Raw genomic sequence first — 27578 nt, 5'->3', positions numbered from 1 at the left:
GAATATCCCCGGCTCTCGGCGCACATCACGTATAATCACATATTATATTTCATGGGTTTGCGGATCTGCTGCTGATAATCCTGCATTCGTAAGCTCGCGTGAAATGTAATACGAACGATATTTGCATAGACTATAATAGCGCGGGTGGTTTTTTACCGACTTTACCGGCAAACACGACGATTTCGTCCTGGACGTTTTCTCTCTCGCTTGTCGGAGGACTTGTCAATAATTTCCAAAAAATTCAGGTAACCAGTTGTAGCTGCCTGTTTGATGTTCCGATAGTTTTCAGTACGAAATTTTCGATCAGTTAATTGGTAGAAATTGTTAAAGAATGAAAAATTTCCGAGACATCGATAAGTGAGAAAATCACGGTGGAAAACTCTGACAATCAAGTCGTCAATAGTTAGTGAACTTTTCTTTGTTACAAGTTGCGAGCTTGAGGCTAAGTAATCGAGTGATTCGCATTATTTTATTATCAAAAGTCAGAATAAGCGATAATCTGGATTTTCGATCAAGCTTGATTGATTGAAACTTCTAATACTCACGCCCTTTGGAAAAGTCCAACCAAGGTCAGTACCTACAAGCCTTAGCGTAAAGCTCATTGTCAGCAGAAGTAGGTTCGATAGATGACGTATTCTTACTTTTGTTCTCTGGACAATTTGGTAAATTGATATTATTAATGAAAATTTGCACGCAATGTTTCGGACTCCAAGAGCGATAGCTGGTTTATTCATAGCGGAGCTCGACGCGTCGAACAAGCATTATTACTATCTTGGTTTCATCAAGCGATAGTCATATTAGTCCCTCACCGCGTTTAGGAATTGTTTTGACGTTACTACAGAGTTTAACAATTTGTTAGTTAAATTTATACAACGAGTATCGCATGGCTTCAGTATAAAAAGTTCGCAAATATGCAATTATAAAAAAGTTCAACGATTGTATTGCTTGAAATGAAAATTTCTGAACGTATAACGTTATCTTCCATACTTTCAGCAACCAAAATCACAATTTGAATCGGTCACTCAGAAATCTATCTGAAAACTTGCGAATATTCATGAAAATACAAGATTAATCGTAACCGATTGCAAAATCGCATCTACGTACACAGCTGCTGTCCCATGGGGTCTGATTGTATAACGGACAATAGACACACCCTGGTTTTGTCGTTATGTTGGGTAATCGGGTGTACATATAGCTACGTATACATATGTCACCGCAATCGATAGCTAGATGGCCTTTAATCACGAAGATTAAAACGCACGTCAACACCGTTCTGACGTTGTTTGAATATTACGTTTCGAAAAAAAAAAGAAGGGGGATAGAAAATCTTGGGCGTGGAGTGTGAGGCATTGAATTTTCGTAAAAACGAGGTCTGCGCTTTCGGGAATAGTGATATAAATCAGCGCGTCGGAGTTGGGAGTGACGAAAAGAAAATAAAAAAAAAAAACAATACTGATAAAAGATTCATGCATGAAATAATTAGCGTTGAGTGGCTGAAACTAAAATTGGGATTAAGACGAGCGACACAGAAAAACTAGAGTGTTGTTTATCGCTTACATTATTTAAGCATAAATCGTTCAGGCGATTTTCTAGTCGTAAATAACTAAACTCGAATGACCGCGGAGTGCCAAATTACGCCATGTATTGATTTTCGATTATGATAAATAATCTAGACGGAAAAGCGTGGCTACGGACGATACAGTTGCACACAATGCCTCAAAGTTCAAACGTATAACGTATATAACACGGCTTTCACATTTGTTCCCTGCAAACTTGAAGAACAAACACAAAGCAAGCTGACCGAGTGAGTTCGTATTTTCAGAAATTGAACTCGTTAATGCCTTTAACGAAACCGAAATTAGGCTCTGCAAGGTAATGGTATCGTATATGCCGTGAGTAGACGTGTAATGTACCTACCATGTAATTTTCATCGTGACGAATTTGTGAGTTTATTCGAGAGGGTGGGCATTGGAACCATTTGGGAAAAGTACCCGGGTACGAGTCATATTTTATAATACATCTATAAATTATTCGGAAATGTTGACAGACTGGTGAAAAGCTCACCGGTTACACCTTGCAGATGTTCATGTGTTTGTTTTATAACTTATTTGATCACAATTAAAATGCAAAAAAGGCTCAACAGCTTCACTCTATACACAATTTGAACAAAAACATTTCAACACATTTTTATATTTGAGGCAGAAATAAAGAAATGGAAAGGATTCTACGAAATCGTAACAGTAAATTTGTAAAATTCATGCCGTTTCTTTATTTCTGCGTAAAATGAAAATGTCTTCAAGTGATTTTGTTCAGAGTTATGAATAGAATGGGGCGGTTTACCCCTTCTTTTGCCTTTCATATACGTGAACTTTGATATTGGAGGTATACATATATAGACATACGTCATCGTCGAAGTCGACCGTGGCACTAACTTAATTGCAATATATATTCATTTGAGAAACAAAAACAATTTATTAACTCATTTCAGAACAATGTTTGAACACAGAAACAGGTAATAAATTACACAAAAAAATAAAAACAATTCCTAAGTCAAATAATTTCATTAAACGAATTCCCAAACCCATTTCAGTTAAATTTGATTGAATGTAATGGATTGATTAGCATCAGCGCACTTGTGGTTTCGTTTAATTAGAATGATAAACAGAAGTATTGCCATGGTGGCTATTCAAATAGCTTGAATTTGTTGAATACAATGAATTTTCATCCAGTCAATTCAATAGTACATAACCGACTAACGATAAACTGATACTGACTGGTAAAAAAAAAAAAAAATACATTAAATACATGGTAACATAATTCGAATTGATCAAATAATCATCTAATAGCCATTTATACAGTTATAACCGAAAACACTGTTTTACTAAATCGAATTACAAAATTATTAATTCAAACACCAAAGTCGGGACGAATTAAACCTAACATTGTTAAACCAAGTAACTAAATGACTGGATATTATGTCAGTATATAAAACCGAAGCAGCTACTATTCGATTTGCATTTAAGACCATGGCGTAATATCGTTTAATTGTAAGAGCAAGATTTCCAATTTCCATTCACCATGCAAAGCGTATGAATATTTCATACTAATCGTATCTAAAAACTCAAAGTCAACAAACTTATAGACGTTTTGAATTATTCACGTTGGCATTTATTTGTAAGATGTATTACACAGGCACGACTCGCGTGCAGACAACACGATGAGGTATCGAACCTTCGAATCGGAGACCGCTATAAAATGTACATTGATTGTAACATACGATCGGAGTGTATAAAGCTAGCGAAAAGCTCGTTTCCTCGTGAGTTTAGCCCAGGCTATTTGATAATACATGTACATGTACAGTACGGTGCGGGATACGAAGTCGACCATTTCGGCCACTCGAATTGTTAACTGGATTACCGCATGAGCAAGCCATGATTAAATGAAAACGGGAGAGAAGGTTGAGTGGGTCGGGGCTATTCAACGTCGGAACAAACACACTTTCGTGATATCGGGGAGAGAGGATCCAATTTCGAAAAGCAGACAATCGCTTTCGCCAGACACACGCGGGTCAATTCGCATCACTGAAGAACCCGAGATCTCGTATTTACGTATCTGGGTCGTCCTGACAATGAATGATAAGCCTGCAAAGAGAAAATCACCGCGGATACGTACCTGCAAATCGCACAGTTGGTTTATATTTCACGAAGACGCGATGGGAAAACCGATCGGCTGATCGATTATTATTCACAATCAAAGCTGACCGAAGTAGGCGACAATTGTTTCAACGATAGTTGGTAGAAAGAAAAAGAAGAAAAAAAAAAAATAAAAAAAAATGCAAATCGTACACTTCGCTACGACTTGATTCATCACCGCGGATGATATTGTATATTTAGAAGTTGAAATAGATTAACGTTGTACGAAGATATTCGAGAATTCAGTAAGCGGGGAAGGAAGTTTTTTCTTTTCCGTATCTTTTTTTTTTTTGCTTCTTAATTTTTGTGTTGGGACAGAGATTGTATAACGTCGTTGTGCAAAAATACCGCGAAATATACAAGACAGAGGCTGAATAAATACCTGTATGTATTATCCAGCCGCGTCGGAGTATAAACACAATTATTATAATTTCATTTGATACCAGCGATACGGGGGAAAGATCAACCTGCTGGAAGGCGCGGTGAAACAGAAGAAGAAAATTGGAAGCGCGCCAAGGTAGAAAAATACTTAAATCAATGGCTATGTAGGGTACTCATCGTCATGGAGACCGTCGTCAGAATTTCGCACGATTTTCGGAATTCTCCATCCGTACAGGAAGTTCACGATATTTGTAGGGTAGAAAAAGGTAATAAGAAAGAATAAAAGCCGGTCGTCGATAAGTTTCGAACGATAAATTAGTTTGCGATGATCTAGTTGAAGAAGAAAAAGAAGAAGTTGTGGAGGCTTATCGAAGGTGGACGCCAAGGACAAACGTCGGTGCCAAAAACGATTAGACAAAGTTGGATAATACTTGACGAGGGTGTTTCAACCTGGTGAAAATTTTTGCCTCAATTCTGAGTACATAGAAATTCACCAACACCAACATCTCTCTATAATTTACCGAACAGTTAAAACATTGCGAAAGGTTCCAAAAGCTGCGAACAGTAGGGTACGAAGTTCAATTAAGGTTCTTGGTGCGGACGCGGAGACAGTGACGGGGCCAATTTATTGGGGCTATTTCGTGGGTCTCGACCCCCCCCCCCCCACCTCACAAGCCCTTCGAAACTACCGAACCCTAAATGAAACATGCGACCAGCTGACCTGTAGTTCAGATAGCAATAAAATATAAAGGTATAAATAACGCATTGCGAAAGTATTGTTTAAGGACGGTAGTAAAAGTAAAAACGACAAAGAACGAATCGTACACGCGCGATGTCATAAAAAAATATATCAGTACAGCTGCGAGAAAGATCCGGATTTATGTGATGTTTTGAATTGAGAAACATTTGATTCGCAAGAAAATGCAAGTTGTCAATATAGTACGTTTTAATTTTTACGGTTATTGAAACATTAAATCTGTGTGTTCAGTTAACATTTTTTTTCCCCCACTAAACAAGGTCTTCGAGTCGATTTCTTTTTGCATCAAGATCAAATCATCGCATACCGGTTACAAGAAAACAGAGCATCGGTGACTGTGATCTGGAAGGATGGTATGAACTTTCTGATTAAATACGGACGCAAACCTCGAATCGTTTTCGTTTTTCACACAGCACAATATTTTTCGATCTCGGTGAAAAGCGATGACACTTGACGACTGCCACGGTAAGCATCGAACTGAAAGAAATTTCTCTCGGTGTGCGGTGCGCATCGCTTACCGTCGTTACCGTCGATGAAGCCGAATGAGATATATAACCGTGGTTTGTCCGTCCGTTTCGATCAGCGGAAGTCGAGGAAACGCCTCTCTCACTTCCCTCCACCAACAGCGGTCGTCGCTATCTGATTTCCAGTCATTCAGTCACCATTTTGTGCCGTTGAATCCGTATCAGAGATCGTTGAGCTGCGCGAATAGCGAGGAGGGTGCACGGTTTCATTTTCCGGGTTTTCTTCGCCCCCTTTATTCCACAGTAGAATCGAACGAAAATGTAGTGTCACCAAGGATCGAGTCCTGCGGGGTGTGGGTATGAAGAATAACGGACGAATCGATTTTCCGTCACGACGAAGAGGAAGAAGGAAGGAAAACGGTGCGGGCTTTTATCGGACTTTTTACCTGACTGCAAGAGCCGACAAGCCGCGACACACGTGCGTTGATGATTGATAAGCGGGCATCAGAAACCGCCATGTGTCCGATACAGAGTTTATCGCCAATGACACTGCCAGGAATGGGATGTGAACTATTACAGGGAACCAACTTCAAACTGTCCGGATAGAACGGGAACCGGACGGAGCTGAAGGATGTCGCGGATAACGAACCGGATGCTGAACGTTATCGCTTCTCCGAAATATAGGCTACGACGATTCGTTGCGTTAGCATGAATGTGAATGGAATTTTGAAAGGCGAGCTGATGCTCGAAGCGAAAGAGATCGGCTAGGTAATGTGAAACAATGATTTCAATTATAGGGGCAATTAGGTTGACGGACTACAGAATTAGAAATGATTGTATAAAATTTGTTGAACACGCGTCATTGGTCTAAGTAATATTGTTGGCCATTTTTTTAACGGCCTATTTCCTTCTTTTCGAAATTTTGATTTCCACGGTGTAACCGATTTATTATTCTCAACGTAGGCGCGAAAATCTGCCCAACGTCTAAACACCGAAAATCTCTTTTTTCATCAAATTTGTTTGAAACAACAAGCTCGTTGATTTTAATATAGGACGTAAATTATTGAATGGCCAGAGGCGTTTCATAATTATGCTACCGTTTGAGGGGGGGCAACATTTTGAATATATGTATATAACAGAGAGTGACGATGAATTTGAAAATGAAACGCGAAGTTAAGGTTAGTAATGTTATTGGAACAAATAACGGTGCACTTTTAGTGAAAATCTCATTATTTCGCAATTTTAGGATTGTTTGTAAAATAGTAAAGCGTAATTAGGGAAAACATGATCGTATTTTCATATAATGAAACGTTCACAATGTTCACAATGTTCCGTTCCCTGTTTGTAAAATTGAACGGTTAGTCGACAACACACCGTAAATTTGTAATACGATTTTCATTAGCTTACCGGTAGTCTGGAATTGAGTCCGATTCAAAAACCAGACTTGCAATCGTTTTCCTGAGTGAGTAAAAAAAAACAACAAGTCATTAAGAAGTAATCATCATTTTGTAAATGGAAAATTACCAATTAGATGCATATCGATGATTTTTCATCTTTTTTAGAAACTAAAATAACTCTCAACGTAGGTGCAAGCGCATCAATTTTGAGGGAAGTTTTAAATTGTCAATAATTTTCACCGTTTCTAGGGTGGAGCGAATTCTGAGAGTCGGTCAAAAAATTTCAGATCTTCGTAATGCGATTTGCCAATGAGTGCAGAGAGTCGAAAACATGATAAATTTCAATAACATGTAATTTTAAAGTGAAAGCATTTTCAACTAGTCATAATTTCATATTTACATATGTTCCTGTATCAAGAAAAATTTTTCGCTTAAAATTTCTCGAATTGCAAACATTGCAAACATGGAAAAAAATTAAAAACTGGACGAAATAAAAGGAGATCGAGCGCGTATATAATACGAATTATAAGTTTGTAAAGAGTATATTAAACCTGAATAGCCGTTAGCTGTATAAACAACCAGTCCGCTTAATTACAATTACGTTATGAATATGAATTCTAATATTTAGACAACACGTTTATAAAAAATCTAGCATACAAGTAATCTTAAGAATTATAAGACGGTAGGTCAAAAAGGTAGATATTTCAAGACGTGAGTTGAATATAGATTGAATGGCCACATTTTTCGATAAAATGTTCCAAAATGGGTGCTAACACTCAATTTTAAATTCGCACATAACTGCAGACTGCGGTCCTAAAATTTAAAATTCACTCATCTATTTACCTGTCCGAATCGCAAGTTTCTCGCAATTCATAAACACTATTATTTATTCTGATTCTCTATGAATATTAGAATACATCAGAAGATGAAAAATTTATCGTCACATAGATGATAACTAGTTGCAGGAGAAGAGATTTCATGTATATTTTTAGGTAAAGGATAAATTGATTCCGATACTTGGAATCTCCCGTAAATTCCACGGATAAAGGGAAAGAAAAAAAATGAGGACAGATTAAAACCGAGCCGACGACGATTAATATATCTTGTTTAACTTGAGAAACTCGTAACGCGTGTCCCTGAAGCGTCGTTTTAAATTACGTCGTTATTTAACGCCAAACTATAATATATTACGAAAAAGTCAATTGCCTGACGAGAATAATGGTACCTGGTACCCTTGGAGCAAATAATTGCCAACGAACCGTAGTGCAAATGCAGATTGAGAAATCATGTCAAACTGTTTTTATGACCCATTTCCATTAACCCGAGTGATTCTATTAAACCTGATTTGATTATCCGTAAAAATCGATAGATCATTGAATCCCTCGTATATCAAACAGGGCTGAGATCTGCTGTTCAGTTAAACAAACGAAACCCAAAGAAGAGAATCAGTTGCGAACTCATTTTATTCCTCGGATAATCTGTCATTATTTCAGGAATTATTAATTTTATCCAAAAGGTATATAAATTTGAAAAATATTTAATGCGGGACCGGATTACACCGGACAAGAATTTAAACAATGTATCGATCCGAATCGCGGTCTTGTATATTATTGTAAACGCTTCTTTTCTGCAAACTCATCATTTTCCATACGCGTCACGTCCAACGCCTACAGCACCATAAAATTCTGACAGGCAGGTATACATATATATAGCTATGCATATTGGACAAACGGTTACGGATGTTATTTTCACCAAAGCAGCTCAACGCTCGTGAAAAATAAAGGGCGGAAAACGAGAGAGCAGATTTGAGACATAAATATCAAGCCAATTTATCAACTTTACGGTACCTCGTCTAAAAGTCCCGCAGCGATACACTGAACCTACTGTAATGAAAGTATCTAAAGATGAAAAAATATCTACGAAGCTGAAATTGTCTTGTGCAAAGAACGCCAAGCTTACGACCAGTTGACTGGAAACTGGTATATAAATATATAACCAATAATTAACGTAAATTTGTGCAAAAATAGGTAAATCCTCAAAGTATAAAATACAAAATATACAAGGTCAACTTTACACCTGTTTCTCGATTACAAATACATCGCCAGGCTGATACTTCCACATTAAATATCCTCTCCGCGACGTGTCAACTTGTTTCTGTTGCTATCGTACTTATGTTAATGGGACGGATTAATTTTCTACGCAAAAGTAGCGACATTAAAATTTATCGTAAGATTTTTAATGGATATAATATGGGTAATACGTAATATATAATACGATTATTTGTCAAGTCTAATTAATTTCTACAAATCTACAAGCAGCATTCAATCCGGTTTACGATTTGCCATATTCCCGGAATTACCAAGGACACGCAGGCATTTCAGTTTCCATCACTACGTAATAAAATATACAGTCAAAAGTAAAAGTTGAATATTTATGATTAAATGCCTATAAAAACAAAAGCTTGTTTCTTTTTCCCCCGAGCTTGACGTACGAATTTTTGTTAGCTCAATTTTGCGCAACGGATATAATTTGCATGCGGAAAGTATTTTATTGCCGCTGACAAACTCGGCGGGAATGTGAAGCGTTATAAATGACATATATGGCAGGTAAAACAGAGAGCGAAAATACCCTGAATAATCAGTCGATTGTGTGGCAGAGATTTGCTAGCGAAAGTAAATACCTATTCGTTGCAATTCAAAATTCTCAGGCAACGTCAAAGACTCTGAATTAGAATAATTTTACTTAATTGTCTACCGATTTAATCTTTACCCGGACACGGTTAAACGATTTGAAATCACACGCGTTCGTCTTAAACCCAACGATAATGTGCTTAAAAAGACACACGCGTTAATTTTTATTTTATCAGACAATTTCGAAGGGTCGTATTATTAATTCGTACGATAAGCGTCGGCCGAGATTTGAATAGGAGTAATTTTCAGCCCAAAGTGGCTAATCGCAAGTTGTTCGTGTGAGAGTGAGTCACGCTCGTTGCGTCGCTGCGACGTTATCGACTCCATTAATTGAATGAGATGTATAATAACGTCGGCCTTGTTTACACGTGACGTTATGCTACCGAATTTCGTTCCTCAACGGCAGGCCACAAAATTAAAACACATGCGAAAACAGTAAAGTGACTACAAGCGGGACACAAATTGTTTATCGTCTCACGCCGACGATTTATAGTTCGCTTAGCTATATTTCAACGTTTCGGAAATTGATAGACTGAAAATTTTACAATATTAGTTCGCGTCGCGTAATAACGAGAAGTTGTACGTATCCTCTTGGAATTTTGCGACCCAGTTGTTTTTGTCTGCAGCATATATGTGCTCGAATATTGGCGAGTGAAATATGACGAAAGATTGTGCAAAATACATGCGAAAGTATCCTAAGTTCTAAAATATGTATATGCATAAGTTGGCACATTTATTTTTTTTTTTTTTTGCATTTAACAACAATCGTTACCGTGCTTAAAAAGAAACGTTCCACCCATTTTCTACTATACCGTCGTTCAACGTCACTCGGATTCTCTGATATACAGAGATTCGTGAATGAGTCCTTTGAGGTTTTGAAGATTAAAGTATCCGCGTGAATGGCACGGAATGAATGAGAATAAGTAAAGGAAGAAAAAGGAAGAGGATTTTGGTAGTTCAATCTGCACTTTTGTCTCAATCCCCAGACCTGATCCTCGCTTTCATCCCTCCGGAGCTTTCACCATTTCGAGACATTTTAACGGGAACTTAACGGAAGAGCTTCGAGAAATTACTACGCAGCTACTTTCAAAGGAAGACTAATTAACTCGGGACACAAAAAAGAGGCACAATTAGTAAAATCTTGTAGGAAACTGAATGATAATCACTCGCACGGACAAGTTTTTTTAATGGCTGAAGCTCGTTAACGTAGAAACGAAGGATTGCCTTTCGCTAATTTAGTACATAATGTACTAATAAATAATGTAAAATACCTGCACGGTATAGGCGGGAAACGTGAAAACGAGTCTTGAAAAATACAGTTTCATTTGCATCAAAACTTTTCAGACCACAGATTTGCTCGGGTAACAAAAGTCTGCTTAACGTGAATTACAGTTACCATTACCATGCCATACACATTGACGGCAAACAAGAAGGCCGGCACACGCTTTTAGATTCTAATATATTATATTTTGTACAGAGTTTACAGTGCTTAAGCCAGGTAATTTTAGGGAAAACAGGGAAAAGCTTTGTGAAAATAAGGGGTTATTAGGACTCCAATATTTTTTCACAGTACCGACGAGACAGAGCAAAATTATATACACACTAGGATGTTCGTTATTTCGGTCGTTTTGAAATTTTTTCATTTACACCCCAAAAATATGTCTTTATTGCAGAAAAAACATCCTCTGTAAGCGTAATAATTTCCGGAAAATATTAAACACGTGTCGGAGATCAAACGAAATTCTGAGTGTAACGTACATTGAAATTTTAGAGGTTTTTTTATTATTAAAAATTTTTTTTCACAGAGTATTAACTAAAATGAGCTGAAAGAAACAATTTTTAGAAAAAAAGTAATTGACTGGTAAAAATAAGTAGTTTTTAGGGGGAAATTGAGTGCTTTTTAGGATACATTTGCGGGGAAAGGCTCAGTTTTAGAGTGCTTATAATAGGGATAGAAAAAAAATAGGATACTTTAAGGAAAATAGGGGAGTCACTGTCTAGACGAAGGAAATACGTAAATAGTGACAAAGACGATTACACAATTGATTTTGAAAAAAAGGAAGCGAAGAAAATACAGCCAGAACAACGTTTTTCGAATAAAGCATTGACGCGGGAACAATTATTGATCTGCAATGCTCAACGACTCACTTTGTTGCCCGCGACTCAACGCCGTTAATAGATTAGATACTGCAATTAAATTAAATTTAATTGCCGTTACGTCTGCTCAGCTTCGCAGTCCCTGGAGGGTTACGCCTCCTCTGAGTAATCGAGAGGAAAACCCGTTTGAGTTTAGATTCGTCCCTATTAATGCATGCGCCGAAGCCAACGTCACTTGCACGCTCATAATTGCTATCGACGAATCGCGGAATTGCAACTGATGAACAACAGTTCCACAGGTTCACACATTCGATTCACCCCGCACTAAAAGCGCACGATAAGCCGAAGGTACTTATGGATGCCAAACGATACGCCACGTGTACATCACCCGGAAGTTACCTCAGAACGAAAAAAATGCTCGTCTTCTTTGAGACAATTTTAAAAATCCACTGGTCGACGGTCTAATTACAGCAAGATATAATTAAGAGGTGAAAGTTCAAGCCATCGGAACTTCGTTATCTAGAAAAACACGCAACGCGTCCGCAAGATAGGAGAGCCAACGTTCCGTCGTCTGGTCTAGGACCGGTATTGGACTGCGGTCAGTTCGAACAGCGAAACGATGACGACGTGACCTCGCATCGCAACCTATTAATAGGCGCCGGGCCAAACGCGATCTCTTCATAGTCTGGAAAATAGTCGAGAGCCAGCCAGCTAATCGTGTAAAAAACGTCGGAGCGTAAAACAGTCGTGAAGAACTGATGCGGAATATTCTACCGACCCATGCACGACATTGGCGAAAAATAAAGCGCTTTTGCAATGAAACGGAGGGTTGTACTTTGAGGAAATTTCAGGGATGAGTTAATTTGTGCAAATTTTCAGAATACAATAATGCTGAGGCTATAACAATTGTTTCAACTTCGCGTGTTATTACCAAATTTGAATAATTTAATCACTCAATTTCGCTCGGCTCAAACGGCACGAAGCGTACGATTCAAGTTTAGCGTTAAGTTGGTTCTGAACTTGTTATATTCTTGGATATTGAAATACCGCCTTGCGGACGGAATAACTCAATTTTCATGAAATTATTTCCCTCGACGGTTAAAATTCTGACGTTTCAAATGCTGTATAAATATCAATTCACACCGTGTTGACTTCAATGGTTTCAGGGTACAGGAACGAATTTCCTTTGAGATTCGTGTCGTTGACGGATGGAGTACGTTTTCCATGTCAAAAGAAAAGTATTTCAATATTGGCAATACCTTTGTCGAAATTCTCCTGAATTACGAAAAAACACGTTCGCGTCTAGTGAAGAGCTGTCAAATAACCTGATCAATTCTTTGAACGTGTGGTACAAGTTCCTAAAAAAATTCGGATAGTCATCCCATACCAATGTATCACTGTATCCGCTGACCATGCGCAACAATCTGCAAAGTGCGAGATAAATTATTCACAAGAGCATTCGAGTGGCAGGTTGTGTTCAACTTAATTTCTCATCCGTTTGGCAAAGTGTCTGATTTCGGAGATTATGAAAAAAAAAAAAAAAAACAGCGGGTTTTGAGCAGTTTATAATAATATGGATTGGATACTGAAAATTTTCACGTATCGTTCATGCGACTGCTAATTTTCTCCGTGAAGTTGAAGTTAGTAAGGTTAGCGTAACGAATCATTTGGGAGAAGATCAAAAGTCATTATTGCTCAATTTTAGAATGACTTTCAAAGAGTCAGCTTTTCAAAATAAGAGTATGTTTCGTTTATCACAGTTTTCGGAAATTGCTAAAGGCGCGAAGTAACGATTTTTCCTAAACATGCATCGTTAAAGTGACGCTACTAATTAATCATCAGTTTTATCTTTCTCCTGTATGATTGTTAACTTTTCAGAGACCATCGTTGCACTGAAACGGTTTTGAACTCGAATCATCTGAGTTACTGGCGTTTCTCTTCGCATGCGCCAATATACCTGTAACAGTACTAATTGATCTAGGAATATCAATTAATCTAGTTGGTATTCTCCTTTGAAAGGCAGGGAACTCGGTGTGGAAGATATGCTGTAATTATGTGCATAATGGTTTACATCGTTCAATTGTATAAATGAAAACGGGATACCGGGTGTTCGATGAAATTATGCTCTCTTCAGGCATCTGGGAGAATAATAAAGGGCGGTCTGTCACTATTACATAAAGGCAGGAAGTGCCGGGAACTATATACGAGTGTAATCTACGAGCTGATTTCGCTGCCTCTCGCAGGCTCGTTGGTTCGTCAAAGCGAACGTTAAAGTTTGAACGAAAAATCCGTCGTCTCTTTGTGTGGTGCTAAATTGGAATAGTTGGAGACCTGAATATTGGTAAAAATCACGGTTTCTACTTTTGCAATTTGCAAAGCGTCGATTTTATTATAACTCTCAATTTCTACGTCTAAGAATAATGCGAAATGTGAAACTTGAATCGCTGGCCCCTCCTGACTAATACCGGCAGTCAGTTATCTCCTCGACCACATGTAGGTGACTGCGTATTTTCACAGTCAGTAATTGAATCCGCTTCGTACGCGTGTTCTTAATGTTTTAGCTACAAATTGCCATTCGCAAAGACTAACTACATCCTTCTTAGAAAATTGATCGTGCCGCCGAGTCTTCGTTCCAGCAAATAAGACGCATGTGCCTAGATACGTACCCTGGAACCAAGGAGGTATAAATTTTGCGGAAAAGCCCCAACGTATAGGTACATACGTTACGGAATGAAACGGGGCGTCTAATATGCATAAATGTATGAAACGGGCAACGGTACACCCTGTAATTCATTCTCGATTGTACGTCGTCAGCATTCTCGAGTCTGCACTGCGACGAAGCTGATTGTGAGGGCAGAGATCGCCCCTGGCTTTAACGAAATCATATATCCTGCGGGTGGATTCGACTGGGTGTGTATAACAACGTCTGCGGTCACGGGAAATCCAAACCTCCGACTAGCTTCGGAGTGCTGACCGCGTGTTTGAAGACTCCTGAGTACACGCAAAATTTTAACCAATCCAGATTCACCCATTGGACGGACATGCGTGTGAGGACCGGATGAGTGATCAATACGAGATCAAGCTTCGCATTAGTTACACCGCGATTTCAAGGTGCCGAAACGCGTTTTCCAAATCGTTCATGGAGTGAAATTTTGCACACGCCCGGGTATCACCTTATCGATTGGTGTTGAGTGGCGAAAGGCTTCCGAGTTTTAAAGCTGGGGTAAAAATCGCGAGGATTTAAGCGGTAGCTCAACGCAACGGAGACTATTTCCGTTTTTATTTTCATGCAACGGCTCGACTGGGGAATAAACAATGGTAAATGCACCGGTAGCACCTTGTACAAGGAGAACACGGGTCACGGTTGAAATTTCACGAGCGGTAATAAACTAGGTTTATTCTTTCCTCGAGAGGGGTAAAGTGACGGGTTTACTGCAGAAGGCAAGAGTGCCAACGCTGCCGTCAGCTGCCTCGAAAATTGCTGGTCATTTGAACATACGTAGAAACAGGTGCTGCAGCGAATGATGAATCGAATACTATATTCTATTACACAGTGACCCACTGAGGGGGTAAAACAGGAAGGCGACGTGATTTGATCTTAATTCTGTATTCGGCACATGCGGAAACTAAAATTGGAGACTTCGATAAGCATCGTTATTCGTGGTTTATATATTTTCGCCGATCTGAAATCGATAAAGATATTGGCTTGAAAAGGTTAAAGAATATCGCAGCTAAATCCTTACTGAGTACCTACACTATATGCTATATTTCTCGGGTTTCATTTGGTCCTCTGTAGCAGCACGTTTTTGCTATGGAACAGATTATACTGGGACAAACTCTTGAAACTTGAAAATCAACTGCGCATGCGCCAAATACTCAATCTCATTGGTCGGCAAGATTTTTGTCTGCGACGCAGAGGGCCAACTTACACAAAATGTGTACCTTTGAATTTTCAAAGAGCATACGAGCGTTGAATTCCGACCGTTGTTTGAAGAATCAACTATCCGACCCAATAACAAATGCTTTCCAAACCTTTCCGAGCCGCTACCTCAATTATGTGAGATTCTAACCTCGAAAATTCGTATCAAATACACCGTCGCCAGAAACAGTTTGACAACTGAAAACTCGGGATGGCCAGCCTGCGCGAACCGCCGATAAAACTCGCGCATGCGCGGTTGATTTTCAAGTTTCAAGAGATTGTCCCGGTATAGCGAAAACAAACAGCAGTAATAGGAATGGATTGTAACCTAGCATTATAGAAATTTGCTCCCCAACTCACAATACGTTCAACCAAGGCGCAGACAAACGTTTCACCGTATCTTCAAATTTATCGTCACGATGACGGTCAAGGATTTCGCTACTGTACAACAACGGCCAATCCTGTACACATATAACACCTCGTTGGTAGTGATAATTGAGATTCAGTGAGCTTGCCGTTTTTCGGATTCCCCCCCACGTATTTTTCTCGCGTAATCCCAACTCCTTTCTCGTTACCCCGTTGTAATCACTTAGGCGATTTTATCTCGGGTAGTCGGAGAACTAGCGGCCTTGAAATAGGCTATTTCATGGCTCGTTTCCCGCTTTTGTGGTCCATTCGACGAGCGGAGAAGCCTCGTCTCCTCATCGGTTGGATGCTGCTTCAATCCAATCTGATGCTCGCTAGATGTACAGGGCGCAGGGTTGAGAAACAGCCGCGTCGTCAACGGGTGCAATCTCTGTTTCACGTGTAGGGTACCGGCGCATTCTCTTATAATCAATTTAAATTTTCCCCGTTAAAACGGGGAGAAAAGGGGTTGTGGGTAATTTGACTAAACGATGGTATCCCGCGTTGGCTTCCTTTTGTTTTAATCATACGTTATACGTTTGAATTGCATTTGCTTCCTCTCTTTTTATCGCACGATTGACTATTTCGAAAATATGCAGGGTTAGGAGGAGGTGAGATTTGATACGAGGTTGAAGCTAGTAACGTTACTGTAACGAGGGATGTTTAGGAAGCATCGTTACTTCGCGCCTTTAGGATTGTCTGAAAAGTAAATCGTAACAAACAAAAAACATACTCGTAACTTGAAACGCCAACTTCTTGAAAGTCATCTTAAACATGCGCGATAATGAAGTTTTCTCTAATGTTTCGTTAGGTTAACGTTACTGACATAAGCCTTGTGAATTGACGTCTGTATGGAATTACCGAAGATTGAGCCTCCCACGTGTATCGTACATTTGTTTATTTCTCGCTCAGGGTAATTTTGCATGGCGGGTTAGCTTTTGTGAATATGCATGAACGGGGAATTAATTAGCGACAGGATATTCGCGAAGAAACAGCGCGTGGTTAAATCTGCAGGGACAAATTTTGTGCGTGCAAAACTTTGAAGCTCGTTTTCTGGAAAGTTAAATAACGTTCCAGCGTACGATTTGCAGACTCATATGCGAACCCTGGCTTTTTCGAGGGGTTGGAAACAACGGGGTATTCAAAAAAGGATTACATCCTTTTGGGAAAACAGACGGTAAATGTTAGGAAATTCTCTGATGGGTTTCACGAAGATTAAAAAAAAAAATTTCACGTTAACAAAACATTCAAAACAACATTCGTTTTTCACAGCAAGATTCAAAGATTATTTTTGCAACATGACATTCAAGTTGATATAATAAAGTGAGATATTATGGATTCTTTGGTATTTAAATCACTTTTTGGACCATCATGCAGGCTGCCAAGTATATAAATATATACATACTTGACTGCTACTTCTATTCTTTCAACCATAAAGCGTCAAAATTATAAAGAACATTCCTAAGACCAGTGCATTTATTGGTTAGCTATTTTTGTTGCAAATTTGCAAAAAAAAAAAAAATAAAAATAAAACAAAACAAATAACACAAACAAACAAGGTGAGTCCTAAGATAATGAACAACTATAACCAATATCATCAATTTACAAGGTTAAATACGATTTCACGTACATTTAACATAAAAGACTGATCAAGGCTGCAAACTCCGGACGTTGGATGACTAATTAAGCGTAAAGGCGTAGATAATATGAAGACTTTATCCGGTCCATGCAGGAATAAATTGAATCCATTAGCGGACCATGATAACGGGACAAAAACTGGGACAACGGGCGTAGTTTTACACTCGGTTGGTTGAGCAGTGAAGCCTGCTGAGGTTAGGACGAGTTCGACCGAGTCGCGTTTTGTTGTCGCATTGTTGGATCGTTCGTGTCTCATTCGAAGCTTGGGAGACTATCACTACTTGTAATTCTCAGAAGAGAGACGGGCCGAGGAATAGAAAGAGAAGGATGGGGAAAGAGAGAGCGGAGAGAATGTGAATGCGAACAAGAAACCAGGCGCAGCCTAATCGCCGCTATATTTTCAGTACCAATTTTACTCTAGGAAAGCCAACCACTCCCGAACTTTGGCTACCTTCCAAGGATTGATGATCTGTTTACTTACTTTTATTTTATCTTACCGGTCAACTTAAAGGTGACCTTGCATCAGGCGTGTGGCAAAATGTTTGACTGATGTACTTATTTATGCATCGTGCTGTGCTGACGGTGCCAAGCTTCTTGTCTATCGAAACGTACAGTCCAGCTTCAATGGATATGGCAAGAATTATTTAACTTTTAACAAAGCAATCGGATGTGTATCTCATTCCGCCATATTGGATTAGGCATTTTTAATTTTAAGCTTTTAAACATTTTTTTAAAAACAAATCAGAGTGAAGGTAAACATGTGTGCGCTGTTCTTTTGCTCGTGTAACTTCACACGCCTGAAAGGGTTGAAAGCCTGAATCCCAAGTAACTTTTAGTTGGAGCGTTAAGTATAACTGGTATCCTGAACGTTACTAAGGACTGTCTGCACAGCGGATTTACAGGGGCCAGGACTACCTTTGTCAGGATATGTGATTTTTCGGATAATCTTTATTTATAGACGGAGTTAAACGAAACGGTATTAACTTGGTTGATTCAGGAACTATACTTTGAGATTTTTTAGGATCTGAAACAGTGCGCTGGGCCCAACGCTTCAAATTCGGATATCGGGACTACGATTATAGCATATTTCGAGTACTCGAGTACCCGGGGTATCCTAACTATCTGAACTATTGGATACCCAAACTATCCAAACAATACGAATAGTTCAGTTTCCCGCGCGGGGTTCGTGTAAAGATAATTGTACTACAAGTATTACAGCTACGTGTTAGTTATAACTACTATTACACGTGTAATCTTGAAAATATTTGCGAATTCACTACAGATTTTCTGCGCAGAAGTGGAGCAAGAGGAATTGCCGTACATTCCGTGTGGAGTCGACGGTTAAATCACAACCTCATAAAACTTTGTTGCCAAAACACATAACTGTTTTTCAAATTTCTTAAACTATACTAATTATCCGGATTTGAAGTTTCATTAATTACTGATCCGAGTAATTCGTGTAATCTTGGGCTGTGGCAAAAATGGTGAAAAGGTGCTTTGATCCAAAGACTAATTTTAGAACAATAAAGTGTACCAGGTATCAAAAACTTCTGTCCTAAACTTGTTCAACGTTTGATTTTGCTCATGAATAGTGCGATTAAAGAGATTGAAAGTCAAATTCATAGATGAAGCATTTTTTAAAGATTACCATAAATTGGGCATTTATCCTATCCAGCTGTCGCGTACACGTTAACGAGTTTTACTTCCTGAACCTGAGCGTCGTTTGGCAATAAATTTCGGTCGCAAACTTGCGTCGAAATTTCAGTAAAAGTTATACAAGCGAAGGAAGAGAAGGAAGAGTTGATGGCGGTAATTATTAGAAGGAGGGAGAGTCCCTGACCCCATGAACATCAATTTTTTAGTATAAACTAAGCCGAGGGAATGGCCGAAGGCGAGCAGCGTTATACCGGCGAGAAGTAGCTTACGTATATAGGTGTTGGTACCAGAAAACTACAATTTCCATAACCCGTTCCTTCGGTTGTGTAATTCGCTTCGAAGTGACAAGCCGATGTCACGCAAGCCGTATTGCGATGATGAAACGCGTGTGGCGCGATCGGCGTTATGGCGATTAGTCGACTCGATAAGAACCCCAGACTATTATCCTAATAATCGTTGCAAGAAAAATCATTTTCATCGCATGGACGTCTGTCCAAAGTACGGTGCGGTAGTCGACAGTGATTATATCCCTGCTCGTATAAGTAGTAATGAAGAAAAAAAAAAAAATTATTGATAATACACGTCAACGTCGAACGGTTCAAAGTTCATTCACAGAGGTGTTGAACATCTGGTTTTCCTATATTATTACTATGTACATATCCCGCAATATCGCAGCGATACCCCGCTATTACGGATATCGTTTACTTATCTGATCGTGCATTTGAAACCTGTTTAAAAATCGATCGGAAAATTACGCGTGAGATTCTGTTAAATACCTATTCAGCATCGCTGATTCCAATTAATCGACGGTACGTCAATTAGGTGTTGTTGTTTCAAGTTTTTCTTCGTGGAACTTTGATCTTTGAAACGCAATTGCTCGTTCGAGTAAAATTAGTCAAATGAAACCGACGGAACGGGGAATAGTATAACTGTATAGACGGTCTGTCGGGAAGTTAAAGAATCGGAAAACTCCCCTAGCTTTATATACCGAAGCTAATTCCTTCCGTCTCCGAGACGCTGCTGCAGAGATAGCGTACGGTGTTATCGTGTCTGAGTAACCTATTCAAGGTGTTCGTCTTAAATTATACTTGCAATACGTTAGATAAGAAAGTTCCTTCGGCCTTAAATATTTATCCGTGCTAATTGTATTCCCGGGGTAGGAATGCTCCGACTAACGTACAATGTACAGTGTCAGTTTGATTTTATTGGCCTATTATTCATGCAGCTCAAGAATCACGTAAGCATACAAAAAAAGTATTTCTAACGATCAAGAATTACCATGAGAATCGAAAAAATATCACGATACTATTTCGACATAATAATTAACGCTGCAGGTACAATATCAAGGTTGATGATAAAATACCCATAAACTAGTTTAAAAATTTCAAAATGTCCAAAGTTTCGAAAATCACTAAATAACAAATCCATGACGAATATATTTGCGAAAGACTAAATCGTTAATCCTCGACGATTAGTTTTCACCGCATCTAACATGCAGTACAACCTCTCAATAGTTCCCAGAGTATTTACATTCGTTATTTTTTCTACTCGTGTCGTATCAGCGGAGCGGAAATGGTTACTAAATTTTTTGGTTCAACGCTAATAAAGAAACAGTAGGCATAAATAAACGCCAACACGCATAGCCCACCAGAAGAAGGAAAAACCGTACTGGAATAATAAACGAGACGTCGAACGCCAACGACAAATCGATATACGGACACCTATGCCTGCGCCTTTAACGCGTACGGCTCATATGAAACTGATTAGTAGTATCCACCACACGGGGCGGTTGGAATAATAATTAGTTTCCTGTTAATAACCAGTTTCAACGGACTCGAATATATGTACATGGTTTTACGAGATCCTGATCCGCGTTTCAGAAGCTTAGACAATTGCAGGTCTTCTTACATGGGAAGCCAACTTTTCGATGCTGATGTAACGAATATTATACATCGATCATATTATTTATTGAACAATGGAGATCAACAGATCTATTGAACGGGAGAAAATCTTAATTTGGTTTATCCTTAACAAAATAAACAGCAGGTCGATGAAAATGGGCGTATAATGGTAGGACCCAAAAGCTTGATAAGAGATATTATCGCCTTTTAGTCGATAATCGGTATTTGTTACCCGTGATTAACGTCGTTATTCAAATTTTTTGTTGAATATTTCATTGGTCTATTGACCATTCCTAAATTGAAATTCTTCAAGTAATTTGTAGGTAAATCCGCAATTATCATATATAAGATAGCTTGTGAGTCTCAACTCCTGCTTCACTGTTCAATCGAGAAACAAAAATACTAAACACCGCTAGTAAATGTATGCAACAAACCTGAAATTTTCGCACGCAGAATATGCAGTGATTAAAACGAAGGTGAAAAAAAAAACGATCTAGAAATTATAAAAAATTTAACTCACCTCAATCTGCGAAGTTGAATTAGATTTTGGTAACTGAGAAGTTGAGCACCTGTAACATAAAATATAAGTCTCGGTTAGTTGATTGCTGCGTGGGCTCTGATTGAATGTCACATTGAAAACGAGGACAAATACGTCAATTGACGATGTTGGTTAGCCCGAATAATTGAGGAATAGCTAGTTTTTTTTATTTTTCATGTCACGCGTCGTTATTCGCGTTGAAGTAACGTACGAATTCGATAAATTACATACATGCTCGTGTAATTCGTTCGACACGGAGCATATTTTTTCTTTCTATTCTTTACCGAGGACAAAATCGGCGAAGAATATCTCGCAGCGTTGTTCTAAAACAAATTCAGATTTCCAAGCAGCGGAGCTAGATACAGAACTGAAATAAATTCCAGATAGCATCGTAGAAGAATACAAAAGCACACTATGCCTAGATACTGTCAAATACCTCAATAACTTGCTGATCACGACTGAAATCTTTTTCAGACCTGCCACATTGCTTCACACTTCTACACGCGATGCCGCGTTAAAAAAGACTGAAATGGAAGTTAGCAGTAACGAGTTCTTCGACTGCACATTGGTAAAGTGTCGAATGAGGAAAAATACTGACAACGAGGAAAAAAAATATGATATTGGACCGACGATATGTCTTCGGGTCAATGAATACCGATATCCGATGATAACGATTACGCAACTTCGATCATCAAGCAGCTCTAAAAGGCGTGACAGAACTTTCGTTTTTCTTGTATGAAATGATCACTGCCATTTGGCAATTTTACTACGAAAGAAAAACGGATCGACGATGAGTTTCAATTCATATTGGATTTAATCAGAGCAAATTCTTTGAGAACCGTTGCGTGCCATTCGATAGTAATTAATCTATCTGTCCTTCAAGGTCAACGACTTCAATTAGGAAAATTGAGCGATATTAGTTTATTTTATCGTTCTTGATTACATGCCATATTAACATAACATCGATGAATACAACATCGGTGTTTGACAATTTTAATAATAGTGCGATTGAATCTTGGGATTTGATTTTCTGAAGTTATCTTTTTTTGGTTACATCACGCAGCAACAAACTGATTTAATTCGGTATTGTATAAACGTCTTTCAGAAAACTCGATTGTACAGATGTTTACTCAACACAGTTTCAAGCGGAACGATGAATACCAAATCCACGTTATCAACTTTATTCCAATTTAAGATGAAAATCGGCAACTCCAGCATCGATTTCTGCCGTATCAAATGGCTCGAAATCGAGTCAACTACAAGTTTCAAGTTAAAAACTATCAGCGTCGCGTTTTCATTATGTGACAGTTTTTTTTCTTTCCTCACTTTCACGACTGTCACGTGACATAGTTGAGAAACAATCGATACGCTTGTGTTGCAACATCTAAACCAATAAATCACAAATCGTAAAACGTGATTTTTCCGCAGCAAACTGTTGTAAGAATAAAGAGATATAAATATGTGTTAGGTATATATATATGTATATAATATGTATGGGCCGTAATTAAACCGCAGTGAACAATGCCGATGATCATCGTTCTCGAGTCGTGACTCTCGCGCATAACCTTCACCTGGCAAGGTCAACAGCGCGACTTCTTCATTCGAACGAAATCACGTTAATTGGTTAAACTTTTCCGCGTCGATAGCAAACGGCTTTTGTTCTTACGTTCCCTCGGACGATGTAGCCTAACAATTGCATATATAAAACTCCCAGAGTACCGCACCGAACAATGATGTTACGTAAATTTCACGCAGACGCGTATTAGTTGAATGAATTATCCATGTAAGAGGATTTCTGAGAAGTCAAAAGTGGCCGTGAGGTATTCAGGAAATCTGATTGAAGACTGAAAGAGTCAAAATAACGGAGGAATAAGTGATTACCTATTACGGACAAGATTACCGGTTCATAGACACCGGGTTCCAATCATGGTCTTTATCGTCAAAGACTAATAACACGAACCCAACATCATCGAAAATTTGACTATTCGATGAAACTTGATCGAATGAAATTTCAGATACACGTGAAAAAAAAAAAAAAAAAAAAAACAACAACCGCAATTCAACGTTCATATATTCACTTGAATCGATGATTTGAAAATTGGTCCACTTGTCTGTACCGTTGATCGAAACAAAATATTTCTCTCCGAAGAGCGTTTGATATCGCGAAACGTTGCGTAAGCGCTTGATCGTGTTCCGCATGTGAGCGTTGGTGACGATTGTTGAGATCGTTACACAAGCCTGTAGGACGTTAGTGACATGACAAGCGGTAGTACATTGGCTTCCGCCGCATGCCTCGCGTCATGCGGACTTCAAAGTTCAAGGCTCCGCAACCATCGCCTCGACTCGATCAAGCCGAGTGTCGATGGAGTTTGGAGATTACAGGTTAAGGTTCCCGGTTACTTAGGTAATTGAGGTCGATCGACCACCGCGCTTTTCTCTTCGCTTGTTACAGAATTGGCACAAGTTTCGGGACAGTTTTCAACCGAGATCCTCAATCAACGTCAAGTGTACCAGACACCATATCACCTATGATACTTGGACCAAGTTTTGGTTAGTTTGACTTGTTTCCTGATTGTCTTGCGACAAGATGAGCTTCGTAAGCTCAGCGGAGCAACTTTTGCAGGCATCCAGGGTTGATTGATAATCGAATCAGCTTCCCGGGATCCGGCGCGCAGTTTCAGAGCAAATTTTTATCCGTATGCTGCAGGAGGGAATTGATCGTCAGGCAGAGATTGTCGTTGACTGTACTGTACCAATTATTCCTGACCAGACAAAGTGCCGTAATTCAAGCTAACCGGCGCGCTTTAATTACGGCGTATTAAACTCTATCAGTTTTCTCACTCGTCGGTTGGAACGACACACGTACAAGGCACGTAACTGCACATCGTAAACGCTGGTGTCTGGACTTGTTGACGGTCAAATCCCTGTCGGCGTGATACTTTTTTTCAAAACAGATCGGTGCAAGTTTACGGCTAAATGGATAATAAGTCGCGTTTCTAGTCAATCTTACGAATTGTCTGGTCCACATCGATGCCGAGCACTCTGACCTCGAGCATTTCAAAATCCATGTAAGCCTGACTGACTGACTAAGGGTACCTGAGTTGGAAAATTGAAGTTTCTGCAAAAACTCTTCATCATGGCGTTCACAAATTTTTTGGAAAAAAATTCCACATTTACAAGTTATTCCCTCACACTTTTCAAGTTCTAGCAAGTCATTAAAACCTATATCGTTCAGCTTATAAACTTTGTATTCGGTTCGTCTTGAATTCGAATTAATGAAAAATATAATGTACGAAATAGTCAGTTTCAGCCAATTTGTTTTCTCGACGAAGAAAAGTTGAATCATCACACGAAAAAATCATTTCTAATTCACATGATAAAAAACTCATGTTTTTAATTTTTTCCATTACCAAATTAAAAATCCTCTGAAAGTTCCAGATTTTCCAGGCGTGTGGCAACCCTAATTACTTTTGCTTCTAGGCGATTCGTTTTACAAACAGCGAGGCACACGATGCTAGTAATAAGCGTATAGTCCGCTTGTTATAATTGAACAAAACACAACGATAATATAACCGGAATCGTAACTAGAAATTTGAATCTCGTGCTGCTGACGGTTAATCGATTGGAAGTGGTTCCTTGAAATAAATTCAGAGGAGATTAACCGGTGATTAAAGCGGTTGAGCAGCAACGACGATGGATGAAGACAGACATATATAGACAACCGACGAAGTGGCCACAAGGGGCTAAGTCAATTTTCTGAGCACACCTTTTCAATTTCCGTTTAAAACGACGTAATTTTTCAACCGTTTTGTTATTCAGCCTGATTCTTCAAATTACGCTACGAATTTCCCAGCCCATTTGTAACAAATCACCGGTTGTTCGCCTCGTCGAGGCCTCTGCAAGTATAATATCCGTACAATTAGGGTACGAAATTCCGGAATATTCATCCGTAGTCTCCATCTTCCGCTACCGCATAAACTCAACGACGGGATCAACTTGGGCAAGTATTTCTAGTATGGAAGCTACTAATAAGGCAGCAAATTTCCCAGGAAGCTTCTGCCAACTGCCATGGAAACTTTACCTACGAACTTATTCTCTACCGTTTACGTATATCCGTGTTGTGTGACTCGTTGTGCGGATAGGTGCGCGCTTATGTGTGAAACCATATCTTTCTCTCTCTCTCTCTCTCTCTCTCTTGAAAACGTGTAGCCAAACAGTGTGTATGGCATAGATAACTAAACAGCGAAGCAACGGCTGCAGGGGATCAGGATATACTTGCAGTAAAATCTCGTTACGAAGCTTTTCAGGGGAATTGCATTATAACCAAATTTATTTATGTAACACTGGTATAGTTACGCGTCTTTTTTAGCCTGCGTTCCGCACGTGAAGTAGTCGTTTCTGCGACAGTGCAAGAAAAAAAGAAACGTCGGAGTAAAAAAAAAAAAGTACGTTTTTTTTGTATTCCGTTATGAAAAAAATTATTTATACGACAATTTTTTTAATAAACTACATATCGCGAGCACGGTCAAGGCAAAGACTTTTTTCCCACGCGTATTTGAAATATTTGTCTTCGTATCGCGAACTTACACTCGGAGTAAAAAGGCTTAATTTTGATGCACGATCTATACTATTTAAATACTAGTCGAATGTAGGATATGTGCTGGTTGTGAGCGCGGCAAATTTGTTAATTTTGAAAAAGTTTAACGAAACTTGCGACTTGTATTTCTGCGCAGTATTGCAGTGCTTTTTTATTCGCTCTGTGTATTTTTCTTTTTTTTTTTCTTTATTATTCACAGTTTGCACGAATAAAGGATGAGTCAGGAGCCCCATCGCTGCGTCACGATGCATTTCAAAATCGAATCAGATTATACCCGACCTCAACCTGACAATGAGTACTATTCACCAAATTTAACATCAATTTCTTTGATAATTTGGGCGGTAATTCTTGGTAGCGTTTTTTCAAAAATTTGATTCAATTTTCAAATCGTAAATTCGTGCCTGCCTCTACAATATAGAGTAATAAATATTGACAATCTGTTTATAATCACGAATAATTGGTTATAAACGAAATGAAATTAACGAGTGAGTAGATATTCTAAAAAAATTAATTACGCTGTTATATTTCTTTACGAATTTATGTTGGATAAGTATGAATTGAATTTTATGACGAAACTGCGATGCGAACGAAAGGTTATTACCCGTGTAATGGACTGTAACGAACGTTCACTGAATCCGTGCTAACGAGTTGTACCTGAAAACTGACTGCTAAGGTGTTTCGCATGATCCAAGAAGACTCAGACTCTGAATCATTTGAGGACGCTTTTATGAACAGGCAGTGCAAAAATTATGTTTCAATGCATATATATTATACGTACGCAGTATATTGCCTCTGAATTAAAATGGCTTGTTCCTTAGTTGAACCAGACACGAAATGACGCTATTTTTAAGAGTTTTTCCTTGATTGAAAAGGAGACGTAGAGAAATTCCACTGTTACAAAACACATTTGAAATTAATTTACGGAATGAAGGTGGATTCATGAATTTTTTCAAATTAAATTCATGATACACGTGCCTATTCATTTAATACTACGGTATAAAATAATTAAATTTTTCCCTTAGACGCGCAATCGGAATAACTTTACGAGACGAAGTGAAAATTTTTGTGCGAGTTCGGAAACTTATTTTTTAGACTAAAAAACGTAATTACGATACACCGCGGAAAGACTTGTTATTTCAGACGTGTATATAAATAATTAATACAAGTATATCGACACTCGGTTTGTTTTCTTTCACTATTTTCAAATTTTTATTCATTTTTTTTTTTTTTATGTTTTATACAGCATCGCAAGTTACACCACGTCTCAAAAACTTTTGAAGTGACGGGACTCGACAAAAAGTTAAGTGTGATGCCTACAGCTTCGTATACATAAATGAGTGAAAGTCCCCCTTGGAAAGTTTTCGACATTAGTTACAGGAAAAAATTACGCCGGAGTACGTGTCAAGGTTGAAATACGAATCGAATACGAAAATAGAGACGATAAAA

General features: G+C 38.7%; 1 long non-coding RNA gene across 1 annotated transcript in view; it reads right to left on the bottom strand.

Annotated features, from left to right (window-relative positions):
• The window catches only part of LOC124181910, a 43473-nt gene that overhangs the window by 7205 nt on the left and 8690 nt on the right, over positions 1 to 27578 (bottom strand). Inside the window, exon 2 of the long non-coding RNA XR_006870660.1 lies at positions 21518 to 21566. This is a non-coding gene — a long non-coding RNA (uncharacterized LOC124181910). The remainder of the gene's footprint in view (positions 1 to 21517; positions 21567 to 27578) is intronic.

Source organism: Neodiprion fabricii, chromosome 1, assembly GCF_021155785.1.
Source record: "Neodiprion fabricii isolate iyNeoFabr1 chromosome 1, iyNeoFabr1.1, whole genome shotgun sequence".
Taxonomy (NCBI): Eukaryota; Metazoa; Arthropoda; class Insecta; order Hymenoptera; family Diprionidae; genus Neodiprion; species Neodiprion fabricii.
Note: the sequence above shows the minus strand (reverse complement) of the source record. Positions and strands in the feature narration are given on the sequence as shown.